The following is an 18,208-nucleotide window of genomic DNA, read 5'->3' on the forward strand; positions in this document are numbered from 1 at the left end:
AAGCTCCACACAGTCACCCAAGGCCGGAATTGAACCTTGGTCCCTGGCGCTGTGAAGCAACAGTGCTAACAACAGTGCCACCCCTAATGAGAAATTATTTCTCATAACAGGGTGATTATCATTTTCCCAGCTCAAAAGTGGACAGGCTAAGATTTCCAAAAGGCAATGTGCAACTCAATACAAGGTCCAATTTCACAAACACCTTCTTTAAAAAATGATCATTTGAATACTGTTCCTTTGGTGCTCAGATCTAATTTCTCTAAATTATTGATGACTACCTGTGACGTTCATCCAATATCATTTATTATGCCAAAAAATCCTAACTTTTCAGGCAGGTAAATCTGGTCTCTAATACTTTTATCGCTTCTGTTAGCTCATGCTTGCTTTAGTTGATAGTGTAACAAATTAACATTTGTTTCTGAAATTTTCCCCAGCGGTGGACAACAAGGTTATCGCAGTTCAGTGGGCAATATTATTAATGTTAACACAGCAGTATCCATTGTCCTCTCAGCAGCTTTTGTTCCTTGAATAGAATAAGCTGTTTCATCATAATCAAATGTGATAGGACAGCAACCAAATAAGGCAGCGGATTTAGCCTGCATCTGAAAACTATGCCAATCTTTTTCTGACATTGTAAGTACATCTGATGCAGTGAAATTAGAAATTGATTTATTTTCTGAAAGTTGTATCGGAATAAGTAACAGCTATTACAAAAATAATTCTTCGACATTTGTGCTCATAAGCTTATATCAACAAGCCGCACAAGTACTTTGGCAAATATTTACAGCTGTCTTGGAATATTGGTACTCACCTAATATTTTACAGTTGTAAAGTTCATTTTTTTGTTGTTACAAGATATTTAGCATCTACTTATCGCCTTTATCAGTATCGGAAAGACACAGACAGGCAATGTAATTGAATACTGAGGCAGGCAAATACAGTTTTCACTAATCGTTCAAGGGCACTCTTAGTCCATCAGCGTCTGTGATTAACAGGAGACTGCAGTCCTTGCCGGACATTTCCAGTAAGATTGCTTCAAGAAAGGGAGGCAAGAGTTAAGTGTATCTGGACAGGTGAGTCACTTCTGTATTCGAGCTACCAAGCAATTAGTGCTAGAGATGTAAATGTTGTGGATGATTTTCTATTCATACATTGACATTTAAAAATAATTACTTGCTACCATTCTGAAATAATAAATAGAAACATTGAACTAATGAGTTTGGACAATATCAGAAACCTATGAAAGCAAAACTTGGGGAAATGAAATAATACTGATTTACATGTATATAAAATATGTATATTCATAGCAAAACAATTGTATTATTAATTTATCTTACTACTGGACATGGCTAATCAGCAGTATGCTTGATGTTTGTAATAAGGGATGACTTTCACAAATGGGTATTGATTGATTTTTCATATTTTTATTGTAGGTTTATCAAGAAATAGTTTATTTGAGGGGGATTATGTTTATGACAATATTTGTTTTCCAAACATGTTTCCATTTTAATGCATTACCATTTCTATCATTTATTTTATTTCCGAACCATTGCAGGGAGAACCTGCTTTCTACAACTGAGTTAGCTGTGAAGCTGTGATAGACATCTGTTGAAATGACTCTTTTAATTAGTCCAGTAGTACTAGGTCTTGCTAAAACGCAGTTTCTAATAAGTCGCTTTAACTTCATATTACAGCAAAGCTGTCACAGCATCTGTTTTGTAGTTGCAGTATGATGCATGCACTACTGTTGCTTCATGATTTTGTTTTATGAATAAAATACATTTGTACAGAGCTCATTTTGAACTAATTCTCTTTAATATATTTAGTTATAATGGTATAGGCTAGATATGATCAGTCATATAGCATTCAGGTTAAAACATTTTCGACTTTCCTTTAAACAGTGTATTTTGTAATAACCACTAATACAAATCATACAAGGGTAGCACGGTGGCCTAGTGGTTAGCACAGCTGCCTCACGGCGCTGAGGTCCCAGGTTTGATCCCGGCTCTGGGTCACTGTCCTTGTGGAGTTTGCACATTCTCCCCGTGTCTGTGTGGGTTTCGCCCCCACAACCCAAAAATGTGCAGATAGGTGGATTGGCCACACTAAATTACCCCCTTAATTGGAAAAAATAATTGGATAATCTAAATTTATTTATTTTTAAAATACAAATCATATAAAAGGAACTAAAAAGGAAATAATAATTGTAGATTAGGGTAAATATGGGATACTTGGAAGATAGTACTCGTAACAAATTATTAATCCAGGGTGAAATATTGGACAGCATTCGAAGAATACAAGCTTCAATATCGTGAAAGAAAACTTCTTGTTGTTTTTGACATTTGCTTTCTTTTATTTTATATAAACGCCTTGTGTTACTTCCATTACTATTATGCTTTTTAAAACTTGTCTTTCTTGGACTAATGTTGAAAGGCAAAAATAGACAGAGATAATTGCATTTAACAATGTAGCTGATTTTCCAATAATGAGACTATTTTTTATTTGTAAAAAGGTAGTGTTTTCCATTTGCAAAATCTGCTGGAAAAGCAGAAAACATTTGTTGCTCAGCAACAGAATTCTATAAGAGTACTTATGCACTGTGTATATAAAAGGGAGGGAATTAGTGAGTCGAGGCTGGCAGGGACAGCAATATAAAAATAATTAGCTGTCCTTTTAATTAAATTTGTTTTTATTTGGCGGGTTGGGGATGAGGAGGCCAATATGAAAGTTAATACAATAATAAGTGTTCACTATTTAACAAATAGGCTACAAAATTCAGTTCAGTGGTGTTATGAATTCCTAGTTCATTGTCCATAGGAATATTTTAGGGGTAATATTTTGTTCTTGGAAAATTAAAGTGTAACTGAAACTGCTGGAATCAATCATCGAGGAGATAGTAAGAAGTCTTACAACACCAGGTTAAAGCCCAACATGTTTGTTTCAAACACTAGCTTTCGGAGCAGTGCTCCGAAAGCTAGTGTTTGAAACAAACATGTTGGACTTTAACCTGGTGTTGTAAGACTTCTTACTGTGCTCACACCAGTCCAACGCTGGCATCTCCACATCATGACTACCATCGACACCACAAACTGCCGACTCAAAGTGGAGAGGATCTCCAGGAAGATCGCGCATATAGACACGGACATTAAGTTTCTACAAAGATGCAAGAAAGCAGACAAGATCCCAAAAGGGCTACAGATCACAAACCTATTCAAGTCGACCTACAACACAGACTACGCTGAGAGACTCTGCCGTCGCACCTCTCTCACACTCCTCAACCATCTCATACGCCAGCTCTACAGCAGACGACGCAACCTGGAAACCAAGATAGAGATCATATTCTCAACTTGTGCTCAGGACGCAGCAGACCAGCTGCGGAACACCGCCAAAAAGATGAGACAACGATACTATGCCACCTATTTTCCACTGAGGAGTGGCGGAGTTCGGAAGCCTGGAGGGTTCTGGAGAAGAAGGCCACGGGTCTGCCCGCTTGGTTCAGGGTGGCCGCCAGAGCTACTTCTGATGCGTCGCTCTCGACCTGGAAGGGGAGGGACTCGTCGATGGCGCGCATCGTGGCCTTTGCGATGTCCGCTTTGATGCGGCTAAAGGCCTGGCAGGCCTCTGTCGACGGCAGGCAGGTCATGGTCTGAATAAGGGACGGGCCTTGTCGGCGTAATTGGGAACCCATTGGGCGTAGTAAGCGAAGAAACCCAGGCAGCGTTTGAGGGATTTGAGGGTATTGGGGAGCGGGAGTTCCATCAGGGGGCGCATGCGTTCGGGATCGGGGCCTATCACTCCGTTACGCACTACGTAGCCGTGGATGGCTAGACAGTCAGTGCTAAACACGCACTTATCCTTATTGTAAGTGAGGTTAAGGAGTTTTGCGGTTAAGTACGTAATCCATACTTGTCGACCATTCGTTCCCTCTCCCGTTGGAAGACCGAGACCCCATTTGTGACACCGAATGGAACCCTAAGGAAGTGTTAGAGGCGCCCATCAGCCTCGAACGCGGTGTACTTGCGGTCACTCGCGCGGATGGGGAGCTGGTGATAGGCGGACTTGAGGTCCACCGTGGAGAAGACTTTGTATTTCGCAATCTCGTTTACCATGGTGGAAATACGGGGGAGAGGATACGCGTCCAGTTGCGTAAACCGGTTGATGGTCTGGCTATAGTCGATGACCATCCGATTTTTCTCCCCAGTCCGGACCACCAGCACTTGGGCTCGCCAGGGACTGTTGCTGGCCTCGATGACCCCTTCCTTCAGCAACCTCTGGACCTCGGACCTGATGAAGGTCCGGTCCTGGGCGCTGTACCGTCTGCTCCGTGTCGCGACGGGTTTGCAATCGGGGGTGAGATTAGCAAACAAGGAGTGGGGGTCCACTTTGAGGGACGCGAGGCTGCAGACAGTGAGGGGGGGGTATAGGGCTGCCAAATTGGAAGGTCAAGCTCTGCAGGTTGCACTGGAAGTCCAGTCCTAGGAGTGCCAGTGCGCAAAGGTCAGGGAGGACAAGGAGTTTGTAATTTTAAAAAACCTTCCCTTGGACCGTGAGGTCCGCGATGCAGCAGCCAGAGATGCGGACGGAGTGCGAACCTGAGGCTAACCCGATTTTGTGTTTTACAGCAGTGCTTCTCAAAGTGTGGTACGCGTACCGGTGCCGGTACTCGAGCCATCGTCTGCCGGTACTTGGAGTGTTTCCAGAAAAGAAAGAGACAGTAATCCTGGATTGGCTTGTTTCGCTTACCGGTCCCTGGCACATTGAAAAAAAAACTGCCACATCAGATAGTTTGAGATGCACTGTTTTACAATGATGGACAGGGAGCGCGCAGCGTCTTACCGCAGCAGGGTGAATTAAGCTTTCCGTGCTCCCGGAGTCCAGCAGGCAGCCCGTCTCGTGGCCGTGGAGGTGGATCAGCGTTGCTGTTTTGGCGAGCGTGCGTGGCCGTGACTGGTCGAGTTGAATGGCCGCGAGCCGTGGAGAAGAACCATCGTCGTAGTCGTCGTCGGCCGAGTAGGTGCTGGCACAACCTTGCGTGCCAGTCCAGGATGGTGGTGCCCAGGATCCGCACGTGGAGTCGGGGCCCCAAGATGGCAGCGCCCAGGACCCACATGTGGAGTCGGGGCCCCAAGATGGCGGCACCCAGGACCTGCACGTGGCGTCCGGGGCCCAAGATGGCGGTGCCCGCAGGGCCCTCGTGGTTGCTGGGGGCAGGGTTAGCAGTGCCGGCGGGCCAAATGGTGCGGCTGAGAGCGGGGGCAGAGAGGTGCGCAGGCCGGGCGCAGGGGCCCGGGGGCGGGGGGGGGGGGGGGGGGGGGGGGGGAGAGATTTGCACGGTGCGCTGGAAGGGCCCAGAAGAGAGGAACGCAGGACGGGCGCAGGGGCCCGGGGGCGGGGTGGGAGAGATTGGCGCGGTGTGCTGGAAGGGTCCGCAAGGGCCCAGAGGGGGGGATCCCCGATCGCTGCGCAGTACAGCAGCGACCGATTTGGCCTGGCAGACCGTCGGAAAGTGGCCCTTCTTCCCGCAGCTCTTACAGAGGGTGGAGCGGGCCGGGCAGCGCGGGCGAGGGTGTTTAGCGAACCCACAGAAATAGCAGCGGGGCCCCGCGGCCTTGTCGAGGCATCCCGCGGCGCAGGCCTGAGGGGGGTCGGGAGCGGCGGATAGCGGTGGGGAAATGTGCCAGGGGCCCCAGGGTGCTGCAGCGCGGCTGGGGACATAGGCGCGGGTGTTTAAGTCGGCGACCTCCAGGGAGGTGGAGAGAGTCCGTGCCTCAGTTAGGCTGAGGTCGTCTTTCTCCAGCATCCGCTGGCGGATAGCGGCAGACTGCATCCCAGCCACATAAGCATCTCTAATCAGAAGTTCCATGTGCTCCGTGGCTGAAACTTGGAGGCAGGAGCAATTCCTCCCCAGGACAGCGAGGGCCTGGTAAAAATCGCCTAATGACTCACCGGGGAGCTGTTGTCTGGTAGCCAGCAGATGTCGGGCGAATACTCTGTTTACCGGTTAAAGAAACTGCCCTTTCAGCTTATCTATGGCCGCGTCGTAATCTTTTTCCTCTGCAATCATCGCGTAGGCCGCCATGCCCACGCTGGAATGGAGGATATGAAGCTTCTGTGCCATGGTGGGGGGGCTGTTTGCGGACGCCAGGTAACCATCGAAACATGCCAGCCAATGTTTAAAGATTTCTGAAGCGTCCTGAGTTTGCGGGCTGATGCGGAGACATTCGGGCTTGATCCAGAGCTCCATCTTCAAAATTCAAGCTTATTAAATTGATGAACCATCAATCGAACGCGAGACGGGTTGCTGTACAAAAGTAGGCTTTAATAAGCTAGATGTTAGCCCTGCGGTCGACTACAGTAAATGGCCGACCGCCGGGCATGCTGGGTATTTATACCTCACCCTGGAGGTGGGGTTAACTAAGCCTCTCGACCAATCGGGGAGCCATCACATGACTGGTCTCAACCAATCGGTCGAGAGGCACATGACCGACCAGGGCCAATGGTAAGCCGGTGTTCTGCACCAATGGCAGGCAGCTATGTTAATCATACCACCACAATCAGTAGTAGGGAAAATGCGAGAATCTATTATAAAGGATGTGATAACAGGACACTTAGAAAATATCATGGGCGGGATTCTCCGTTGGCTGACGCTGGAATCGGGGAAACACGATTGGCATCAGCCGAAAATAGATATAGGCGGCGGGTGCCAAACGGAATGCCATGCACCCGGCGTGAATGTGTTCTACACCGCACATTTGTGTGGGCATGCAAATTGTACAGTAAAGGACGTTGGCATATCATTAACAGGCCTGACCCGCCATTTTTTAGGCCTTCCGTGATGCTCCGCCCAAGCCAGGAGGAATTACCGACGGCGGGGTTCACTTGTGGTTTTCTGACAGTCGTGCCACTGGCCAAAGGGTGTCTGCCAGTTCAGGGAGGAGTTGTGCAGTGTGGCTAGGAGGTGGGCTGTGGGGTCGGGGTGGCCGGGCACAGATCGCCATTGCAGCAGCCTACAAGGCAGCCATACAGCTGCACATGTCGCTGACTTCCCACTGAGAACTCAGCACCATGAATGTATGGGAGCTCCACCCAGGCCAACCCCCCTCGGTACCCTCTGGCACCCACCGACCCATTAATGGAATGAACGTGCTCCAGCGTAAGCAGTACCACTAACTTGGCTGGGACGAGGGTTGGCATGCATTGGAATTTTGCAAATTCTATGTGGTGCATGTGCAAGCCCAGTAACATTAGCCCATTAACAGGATTAGCACCGCTTTCATCCACGTAGAACACTCACAATTCCGTCTTGGTATCAGCACTTAGTCGCACAAATGGAGACTTTGTTACCATGAGTTCAGGCAAAGTCTTTTTTTTTTCTTTTTTAAATAAATTTAGAGTACCCAATTCATTTTTTTCCAATTAAGGGGCAATTTAGCATGGCCAATCCACCTACCCTGCATATCTTTGGGTTGTGGGGGGCGAAGGCCACACAATCACGGGGAGAATGTGCAAACTCCACACAGACAGTGACCCAGAGCCGGGATCGAACCTGGGACCTCAGCGCCGTGAGGCAGCTATGCTAACCACTGTGCCACCATGCTGCCCGAGCAGAGGCAAAGTCAACATGGATTTATAAAAGTGAAATCATGTTTGACAAATCTACTGGAATTTTATTAGGATGTAACTTGTAGAATAGAAAAGGGTGAACCAGTGGATGTATATACTTGGACTTCTGGAAAAGTTTTGATAAAGTCCCACATAATAGGTTAGTGTGCAAAATTAAAGCACATGATAGCACCGTGGTTAGCACTGTTGTTTCACAGCACCAGGGGCCTGGCTTGGGTCAATTCCCGGCTTGAGTCACTGTCTGTACGGAGTCCGCATGTTCTCCCTGTGTCTTTGTGGGTTTCCTCGGGTGCTCCAGTTTCCTCCCACAAGTCCAAAAGACGAGCCTGTTAGGTGAATTGAACATTTTGAATTCTCCCTCAGTGTACCCGAACAGGCGCCGGAGTGTGGTGGCGAGCAGATTTTCACAGTAACTTCATTGCTGTGTTAATGTAAGCCTACCTGTGACACTAATAAATATTATTATTATAAATTGGCATGGATTGAGAATTGGTTAGCAGGCAGGAAACAGAGAGTAGAAATAAATGGGTCTTTTTTAAAGTTTCAAGCAATGAGATCAGTGCTTGGGCCCCAGTTATTCACAATTTGCATCAATGATTTCGATGAGAGAACCAAATGTAATATTTCCAAGTTTGCTGACGACATTAAGCTTGCTGGGAATGTAAGTTGTGAGGAGGATGTTAAGATGCTTCAAGTTGATTTAGACAAGTTGAGTGAGTGGGCAAATACATCGCAGATGCCATGATAAATGTGAAGTTAGCTACTTTGGACGGAGAAACAATGACAGGGTATTACTTAAATAATGATAGATTGGGAAATGTTGACATACCAAGGGTCCAGAGTATCCCTGTACACCAGTCTTTGAAAGCAATGTAATTGCAGCAAGTCATTAGGAAGGGAAATGGTATGTTGGTCTTCACTGCAAGATGACTTGAGTACAGGAGAAAGGATGTTTTCCTTCAGCTGCACAGAGAATTGGTGAGACTGTGTAGAGTTTTGTCTCCTTATCTTGAAAGGGATATACTTTCCATAGAGGGAGTGCAGCAAAGGTTCACCAGACTGATTCCTAGGAATGCAGGATTATCACATAAGGACAGATTTGGGGCAGCACGGTAGCATTGTGGATAGCACAATTGCTTCACAGCTTCAGGATCTCAGGTTCGATTCCAGCTTGGGTCACTGTCTGTTCAGAGTCTGCACATCCTCCCCTGTGTGCATGGGTTTCCTCCCACAGTCCAAAGATGTGCAGGTTAGGTGGATTGGCCATGTTAAATTGCCCTTAGTGTCCAAAATTGCCCTTAGTGTTGGGTGGGGTTACTGGGTTATGGGGATAGGGTGGAGGTGTTGACCTTGGGTAGGGTGCTCTTTCCAAGAGCCGGTGCAGACTCGATGGGCTGAATGGCCTCCTTCTGCACTGTAAATTCTATGATAATCTATGAAAGATTGGGTTGATTGGGCTGATTGGGCCTTTATTCCTTGAAACTTCGAAGAATGAGAGGAGATCTCATTGAAACAAACATAATTCTGACAGGCTGGATTCAGAAATGCTGTCTCCTCTGGCTGTGGCTTCCTCTAGATAAAGGGGTTACAGTCTCAGGATATCTGGTAGGTCATGTACGACTGTGCTAAGGAGAAATTTATTCATTCAGTAGATGATGAACTGTGGAATTCTCTATCACAGAGGCTGTGGAGGTCCAGTCACTGAATATATTTAGGAAGGAAATAGATAATTTCCAGTCTCGAAAGGAGTAAAGGGATATGGAGAAAGAGTGGGAGTATGGCGTTGAGATAGAACATCAGCCATGATCACATTGAATGGCCTGGAGCAGGCTTGAAGGGTTAAATGGCCTGCTCCTGCTCCTATTTTCTATGTTTCTATGTTCCACAAGAGCAAAGATTAGCTTTTGATCAGTGTACAAATGGAGTGCCATCATATCAGTAAATCATGTTGGTGAATATTCTCTATTCCAGCAGGAGTCATGATGCCTTCATTCCAGGTCAGTTCATGATTCCAGCAATCTTTCAGCCACAACATCAAATCAGAGGGTGGCTGTGGGGCAACGTGGCCCACTGCAGACTGGATTCGTGGAAGGTCTGTTGCTGGCCAGTTTCTGAACTGTAGATTTATTGGAAATACAGATTTCCCTATTCTCCAAGGAATCAAAATACAAAAACACTTACTCTGGGATTCTCAACACTAAACCCATGAAATGTAGTTTCCTTTACTTCTGAAAGGAACTTAATTTGTCAGGAATTTCTCCCTTCAAAACTAGGTCCAGACAGGAAAAATAATTTTGGTGAGGAGACTTATTACCACAACAAGTTTGGAGTAAGTTTATGAAGTACACCAGTTACAAACTTACCCAATAATTAACAGATCAGCACAGGTTTTACTTTCCATATCAAACTTGGATGGTTAACTTGGATGGCTAAGCACACAAGTCCAATTCTAGCTTTATTAAGTTCTTCTCTTTGTTCTTCTTTCTTCTCTGCTGTGCCAAACAGGGCTTTATAATTTATTTTATCTGGATCCATATGTGAGGGAGCCCTCGTGCATGATCTGTCTTGACTGCCTGATTTATGTGTTGCAATGTGATTGGTTTGTGATTGGTTCATGTTGGGGCAGCACGGTAGCACAAGTGGATAGCACTGTGGCTTCACAGCGCCAGGGTCCCAGGTTCAATTCCCTGCCTGTGCGGAATCTTCACGTTTTCCTCGTGTGTGCGTGGCTTTCCTCTGGGTGCTCCGGTTTCCTCCCACAGTCTAAAGACATGCAGGTTAGGTGGATTGGCCATGATAAATTGCCCTTTGTGACCAAAAAGGTTAGGAGGGGTTATTGGGTTATGGGGATAGGTGAGGGCTTAAGTCGGTCGGTGCAGACTCGATGGGCTGAATGGCCTTCTTCTGCACTGTATATTCTGTTCTATGTTAGACTGAGTCCATGTCATTACATGCAGTTTCTCCCTCGTTTGAGCCTTCGGGGGTGGGGGCACCTGGGTGGTGGGTGGGGAGGGGGTGCGCGATTGCTGCCAAGCTGAGATTTACAGGATTGAATTATGGCAAAAGCAGTGTCCCAACAGCATTGACCTGGGACATGCACCAATGTCATCAAATCAGAGCTAATCCCATAATAATCGTACAAAATAAGTCACGGTTCATCACCCTGCTTTACCCTTTCAATTGATGCCATGTTGTTCCGAATGCCTCTCATGTGTGTGATGTTCTTTGTGCTATACTGTGTTCTCAAGACATCCTGATAGACACACCAAAGAACATCAAGCTAAGTTATTGAACAAAGCTAGTTTATTTACAGTACTTAATTAAGGTTTGAATCTTAGTTTATTTACACTAAAGCAAGGTATAAGTTGTTAAATTAAACTATGCGATATCTCTAACTATGTAACTCTACACTATGCAACTAATCTATCTCACGTCTCAGCACCTTCTCACTGCTCTTTATCTCCATCTGGTGGTGAGAAGTATTAAAATCATATTGTTAACCCTTTGTAATTCCTTACAATAATAATAATAGATTATTGTCACAAGTAGGCATCAGTGAAGTTACTGTGAAAAGTCCTGAGTCGCCATATTCTGGTGCCTGTTCTGGGAGGCCGGTGCGGGAATTAAACCCGCGCAGCTGGCATTGTTCTGCATTACAAGCCAGCTGTTTAGCCCACTGTGCTAAACCAGCCCCTTCATACATATTGTTACAAAGTAGAACCTTTCCAAGTGCTTAATATGTTTGGAATATGTTTCATGTTTCACAGTCACATAAAAGGGGTAGTCACAATATCTTACACAGCAGGTTCTAATGTAAATGAGATATCTCGTTTTCTCCATGGTCTCTTGTGTAAATGGCCAAATGCTAAATTTTCCATCTGTTTTGAATTGGATATATATTCCATCAACATTTATATAGGGACTGGTTTAGCACACTGGGCTAAATCACTGGCTTTGAAAGCAGGCCAGCAGCACGGTTCAATTCCCGTACCAGCCTCCCCGAACAGGCGCCGGAATGTGGCGACTAGGGGCTTTTCACAGTAACTTCATTGAAGCCTACTCGTGACAATAAGCGATTTTCATTTTCATTTCATTTCATATAATTCCCCAGAATGCATGACAGCAAAGATTATACTGTGGCGTACACGGGCCATAACATACTGTTGCTTCAAGCCACTTGTTAGGGGCTTTTCACAGTAACTTCATTGAAGCCTACATGTGGCATTAAGCGATTATTATTATTGTTATTGTTATGTCAGTGGGGTCAGTGTATTCATCACAATTAGTGAGGATTACTAAATGGGTGTAAGCAGTGATGTAAACAATGCATTCAGAACAAATTGTCTATTTTGAAATACAATTGTGTGATACAAAGACCATTAAACACACATACCTCAAAGAATGTTCAAGGATTCGCATAAAAGAATAAAGGCAAAAGGTGAAAAACTAAATTGGTCTAGCCAAATAAATACAGAGGCTGTCTACCCAAGCCTGTCCGCCATCTTTTTTAATAATCTTTATTGTCACAAGTATGTTTACATTGCAATGACGTTACTGGGAAAAGCCCCTGGTCGCCACATTCCGATGCTTGTTCGGGTGCACAGAGGGAGAATTCAGAATGTCCAAATTACCTAACAGCACATCTTTTGGGACTTGAGAGGAAACTGGAGCACCCGGAGGAAACCCACGCAGACACGGGGAGAACGTGCAGACTCCACACATACAGTGACCCAAGCCGGGAATCGAAACTGGAATCCTGGCGCTGTGAAGCCACATTGCTAACCACTGTGCTACCACGCTGCCCGGCACAATCAGCAGTGTAATGGAATACTCTCCATTTGCCAGGTGAATGCAGCTCCAACAACTTCCCAATGCAGTGAATGGAGATTTGGCAAAGCGCCAAATTCTCCGTCTTGCTGCCAGCTGTAGCGAGGCCGGCTTACTACCATTACTACTAATAATAATCTTTATTATTGTCATAAGTAGGCTTACTTTAACACTGCAAAGAAGTCACTGTGAAAATCCCCCAGTTGCCACACTCCGGCGCCTGTTTGGATGCACTGAGGGAGAATTCAAAATGTCCAATTCACCTAACAGCACATCTTCCGGGACTTTGTGGGAGGAAACTGGAGCACCCGGAGGAACCCCACGCAGACACGGGGAGAACGTGCAGACTCCACACAGACAGTGACCCAAGCCGGGAATGAGAATCCCGCCAGTGTGTACGATCTGCAAGATGGACTGCAGGAACTCACCAAGATTCCATAGATAGCACTTTCCATACCTACGACCACTACCATCTAGAAGGACAATGGCAGCAGACGCATGAGAACACCATCATCTGGAAGTTCTCCTCTAAGTCACTCACCATCCTTACTTGGAAAATACATAGCCGTCTCTTCACTGTCGCTGGGTCAAAATCCTGGAACTGCTTCCCTATCAGCACAGTGGGCGTATTTACACCTTGCAGACTGCAGCAGTTCAAGAAGGCAGCTCACCACCACCTTCTCAAGGGAAATTAGCGATGAGCAATAAATGCTGGCCCAGTCAGCGACACCCACATCTCGTAAAGAGATAAAAGAAATCCAAAACTTCTTGATGGTATTCATATCAAGGTCATATCATTTGGATATCTATTATCTTCAGGCAGTGAATACATTAAATGCCCAATGCCATCATGCCCTACTCCTTTTATAAAAAAAGGGTTCTCAAAGAAAAGGGAACTAACCATTATTCAAAGCAGTTAATTCTTCAGAAATACATTAAATGGACAACAAAGTGAAAGCACTTCAATTATTAGCTGTGCAATGAATGTGCATACTAAACAAGTGAACAATTATTTTTCAAGCTCATGTGAAATGTCTTAAATTAAAACTCTATGCGTTTCATTTGTTTGACCTAAGTATTGGAAACAAATGATTCAAACAAAGTGGAATAATTCATGAAGCCGAAGACCTCCCCTATATCAGCAGCTATTAAATCCAGTCCATTAATTACGTCCAATATTCTTGTTGGTAGAGTTCTCTGCATGTTGCAAATTTATATTATTATTCTAAAGTGTTTTTGTCAGATCTGAGAAGAAATCACCAGAATACTATTTTATACATTCGCTCTCACCTTTATCAGACTTATTGAGGTCGGAATGAAAGGTAAGGTACATGCATTAAAGATGATCCGAGTAACCGTGAATTTGGGGGATGTCAAGGTTAATACAAGCACACAGCCCTGTAGCATTAATAATATATCATAGAGAACCACAGATTCTCAATTTTCACGAGGAAAATGGAAATTAGGAAATCAATATATTCTGCTGAACTAACAGACATACAGTATAAATATTTCACAAAACATAGAATGAACTTTGACTAACATTAACACTTATTCTGACATTTGCGTCCATCATTATATTCCAGATGAAGCAAATTAATCGATTGGTACAGAGTGCAACTACATTTGGCAGAGGCATTGCTTCCTCAGTTATTGCTTTATATTTCTTAACTTACTTGACACTTAGGCGCCGGAATGTGGCGACTGGGGGCTTTTCACAGTAACTTCATTTGAAGCCTACTTGTGACAATAAGCAATTTTCATTTCATTTCATCTTCTCCGACAGTCAATTTGAAACAAAAGACCTATTTAAATCAGTGGGACAATTTTCTTAAACTTAGACCAAGACCGCTGCACCAATGGGAAAGTTCTGATGACACTGCCATATCTCCTCTCACTGGGGCCTTGACCACTCTAACTGACTGCCCAGTTGCATGGAGCTGGAAGTTAATCCTGCCACCAGCCAAACCCTAGAAAAGTTCCTCAGTGGCAGAAATGCATTGAGGGTGGGGGAGGGGCCATTCTAATGTGCCCCCTCCTCCCCCCCCCCCCCCCCCCCCCCCCCCCCCCCCTCTGTATTTCCTCAGCACTCCCCTACTTCCAACCCCATCTACACAGGGCCTGGAAAATCCACTCTGTTGTTGCTGGGGCACATTTTTACAGGCCTATGTTTCCATCCAGAACTTCATCTCAATGTATGATCCACGTCAGTTACTGGTGGTAGCATATTAATTCATGGAAGGAGCACAGAAATGTGTCCCTTTGTCCATCTCCACATGCATTTTCCAACTGATAAACAGAAACAAGAAGCCTGGCTGCTTCAGTTTCTCCACCTTCTGGCCCAGACCAGTGTATCATCGTTATCACTGCCCATGTTGAGTTTAGCAGTCCACTGAAAACCAGGATGTTACCTGTGGTGTGTTGCTGACTAGGTTCAATGCCATGCTGTAAGGAGTATTTATTTGTTGGAAGAACCTGACGATGTATATTTGATCATAAATCATTTGCATTGTTATTCAATCTGTGAGAAAAAAGTATTATTTCTGAGAGACCTTTGCAACGGAGATGCCTCAGTATCTCCCTTTGTTGGGTCATGAGATGGAAAAAGCCTCCTGTAGAATATTAAAGTACACAAGAAGTAAGTTTTTACCCTCCTTTTTGAAATTAACAGATTTTATCCCTCAAATATTACTGCCGTTCGAGAAAGATTAAAGGGATTTTGACTGAGGCCAATTAATAGCCTGACCTATTTAAATGCATTTCGCTGGGGAGAAATTTATTTGTGTAGTGCTGCTTCCAGCAGTGCTTGGCAGATTTATGCTGATTCCCTGGGGCAGACATGAGAACCGCTGGCCACCACTAGAGCAACTCCCACAGCATTCCGTATTTATATCATTGGAGAACACAAGTGGTGCAGCATTGCCTGTCTCCAGGCAATCTATAAAGTCTCTGTAACACCTCTAGAAATGCTGTTATGTGAACAAATTTCTCCACTATTTATTTTAAATGGTTTGTTGATTATACACACAAACAGATGGTCAGGATCTGCAATAGGATTGTAAAACACTCCTGTACTGTCTAATCTCTGGCTTCTGTGTACAATTGGGGCATGTCTCTCCTAATCTTTATCACACATGTTTAATCACAATTTACCCCCTGCCCCCCACCGTGTGCCTATTCATGGGTACATTCAGTTTACTATGTCAGACCCTAGTCTATTACTCCCATGTCCTTTCTTAAAATCTTATTTGCCCCTCCTGGTCCTTCTGTCCTCTATTTTCCTTCCTGTCATTCAGTGATATTACTTTTAATTCTTCACTCTCCAAAACTTCAACACCTTAATAACTTTGTCATTACTCTGCTGGATTACTACACTCCTGCCCCGTCCCAGGTTTGCATCCTATTTGAATAAGCTCATAGCCACTCTTTTTGAACCTTGCAACACTCTCTGAAGGACGAATCAAGACGCCCATCACCACCTCGTTATGAGCATCAATTCCAAATGGCCCAACCTCCTCCTCTCACCAATCTTCTCGCCCAGTATGCCTACTGGAGGCTATTTTTGTTAACCTCTCTCCCATCCAGTTCACCACATGTGCCACAATCCCCTCAGACTCTGCCAGGAGATCAACATTTCTCTCTCTATACTTAACCTCCAGAATCCAGAGTCCATTCATGTTATGAAAACACCTTAATTTGTCATCGATAATATTATTGCAGGTGATTGCATTGAATCTAGTCTAATGTGATCACTTATTTACATAGAATTTACAGTGCAGAAGGAGGCCATTCGGCCCATCGAGTCTGCACCGTCTCCCGGAAAGAGCAACCTACCCAAGGTTAATACCTCCACCCTATTCCCATAACCCAGCAACCCCACCCAACACTAAGGGCAATTTTGAACACTAAGGGGAATTTATCATGGCCAATCCACCTAATCTGCACATCTTTGGACTGTGGGGGGAAACCGGAGCACTCGGAGGAAACCCACGCACACACTGGGAGGATGTGCAGACTCCGCACAGACAGTGACCCAAGCCGGAATCGAACCTGGGACCCTGGAGCTGTGAAGCGATTGTGCTATCCACAATGCTACCGTGCTGTCCATTCTTCTCATTCTTCTAAACTCTAGAAATTATAGGCCCAATTTACTCAGTATCTCATTATCCCAGGGCCAATCTAGTGAACCTTTGCTGCACTGCCTCTATTGCAAATGTATCCTTCTTTATGTCCTCAAACACATTTCAATTGTCATCCAGCTGGTTGTGGCTGTCCTCATTGTTCCATTTTAAGCTATTCAGTTGTATCCAGAGAATCGCCTTCAATGGCTTCTCTTCCTGAACTGTACTGTTATCACTGATGTCTCCAAGGAGTCCTTGTTGGCTTCTCCTATTTCTTATTTACATGCTTCCCCTTGGCCACATCATCTGAACACAATGTCAGGTTCCATGCTCATGACACCCAACTAAACCTTACCACCTCTCTCCACCTTTCTGGTCTCTAAATTGTCAGATTGTTTGTCCGATGTCCAGTACTGGATGAACAGTCACCCCATAAACTCTGCTCCCTAACCACCAATTTCATCCTTCTCCCTGGAAAGACTGAAACAAACCTTTCACAACCTTAGTGTCATTTGATACAAAGGCAGGTGGGAAATCAAGTTGTGAGTGGAATACAAACAGCAGGATGTTCTGGACCTTCCCATTGGTGAGATTTACTGATGCCGCTGACGTCAATAGACTTTAAGCTGGCTCACCGTATTCTCACAGCAGGGCAGGGACATCCTGGCCCAAGAGTCTGTAAAGGGAAATAGATAGGTTAAATGAATTGGCAAAAATGTAGAAGATGGAGCATAATGTGCGAAAATGTGAGGTTGTCCACTTTAGCAGGAAGAATTGAAGAACAGAAAATTATTTAAATCAAAAGAGATTGCAGAATGGTGGAGTACAAAGGGACCTGGGATTGCTTGTGCATCAATTACAAAATGTTAGCATGCAGGTATGCTGGGAGAGTGGGGAAACAGGTGGCTAATGGAATTCAATGTGGGAAAGTGGGAAGTTATGCACTTTGGTAGGAAGAATAGAGGCATAGACTATTTTCTAAATGTGAAATGACTTTGGAAATCAGAAGCACAAAGAGACTTAGAAGTCCTGGTTCAGGATTCTCTCAAGGTTAACGTGCAGGTTCATTTGGCCATTATGAAGGCAAATGCAATGATAGAACTCACGTTGAGAGGGCTAGAATACAAGAGCAGGGATGTACTGCTGAGACTGTTTTGGACCCCATTTAGAATATTGTATGCAGTTTTGGGCCCTGTATCTGAGGAAAGATGTGCTGGCCTTTAGACATAGACATAGAACAGTACAGCACAGAACAGGCCCTTCGGCCCTCGATGTTGTGCCGAGCCATGATCACCCTACTCAAACCCACGTATCCACCCTATACCCGTAACCCAATAACCCCCCCTTAACCTTACTTTTTAGGACACTACGGGCAATTTAGCATGGCCAATCCACCTAACCCGCACATCTTTGGACTGTGGGAGGAAACCCACGCACACAGGGGGAGGACGTGCAGACTCCGCACAGCCGGGAATCGAACCTGGGACCCTGGAGCTGTGAAGCATTTATGCTAACCACCATGCTACCCCAAAAACAATAATGAGAGGGTCCAGAGAAAGTTCACAAGAATGAACCCTGGAATGAAGGGCTTGTCATATGAGGAGTGGTTGAGGTCTCTGGGTCTGCACTGTATGGAT

The 18,208-nt window shown here is 45.1% G+C and overlaps 1 protein-coding gene across 4 annotated transcripts in view; it reads left to right on the top strand.

The window, feature by feature from the left end:
* pkib (protein kinase (cAMP-dependent, catalytic) inhibitor beta) overlaps positions 1 to 18,208 on the top strand; it is a 115,918-nt gene that overhangs the window by 61,460 nt on the left and 36,250 nt on the right. Inside the window, exon 1 of one of the 4 annotated variants that reach the window (XM_038799713.1) lies at positions 520 to 633. The exons of 2 other annotated variants lie outside the window; for them this stretch is intronic. The gene's annotated coding sequence lies outside the window, so the exon portion shown is untranslated. Of the gene's footprint in view, positions 1 to 519; positions 634 to 675; positions 1,074 to 18,208 lie in introns of those variants that run through there. One more of the 4 variants, XM_038799712.1, reaches the window with a different exon arrangement.

Source organism: Scyliorhinus canicula, chromosome 6 (assembly GCF_902713615.1).
Source record: "Scyliorhinus canicula chromosome 6, sScyCan1.1, whole genome shotgun sequence".
NCBI classification, from domain to species: Eukaryota; Metazoa; Chordata; class Chondrichthyes; order Carcharhiniformes; family Scyliorhinidae; genus Scyliorhinus; species Scyliorhinus canicula.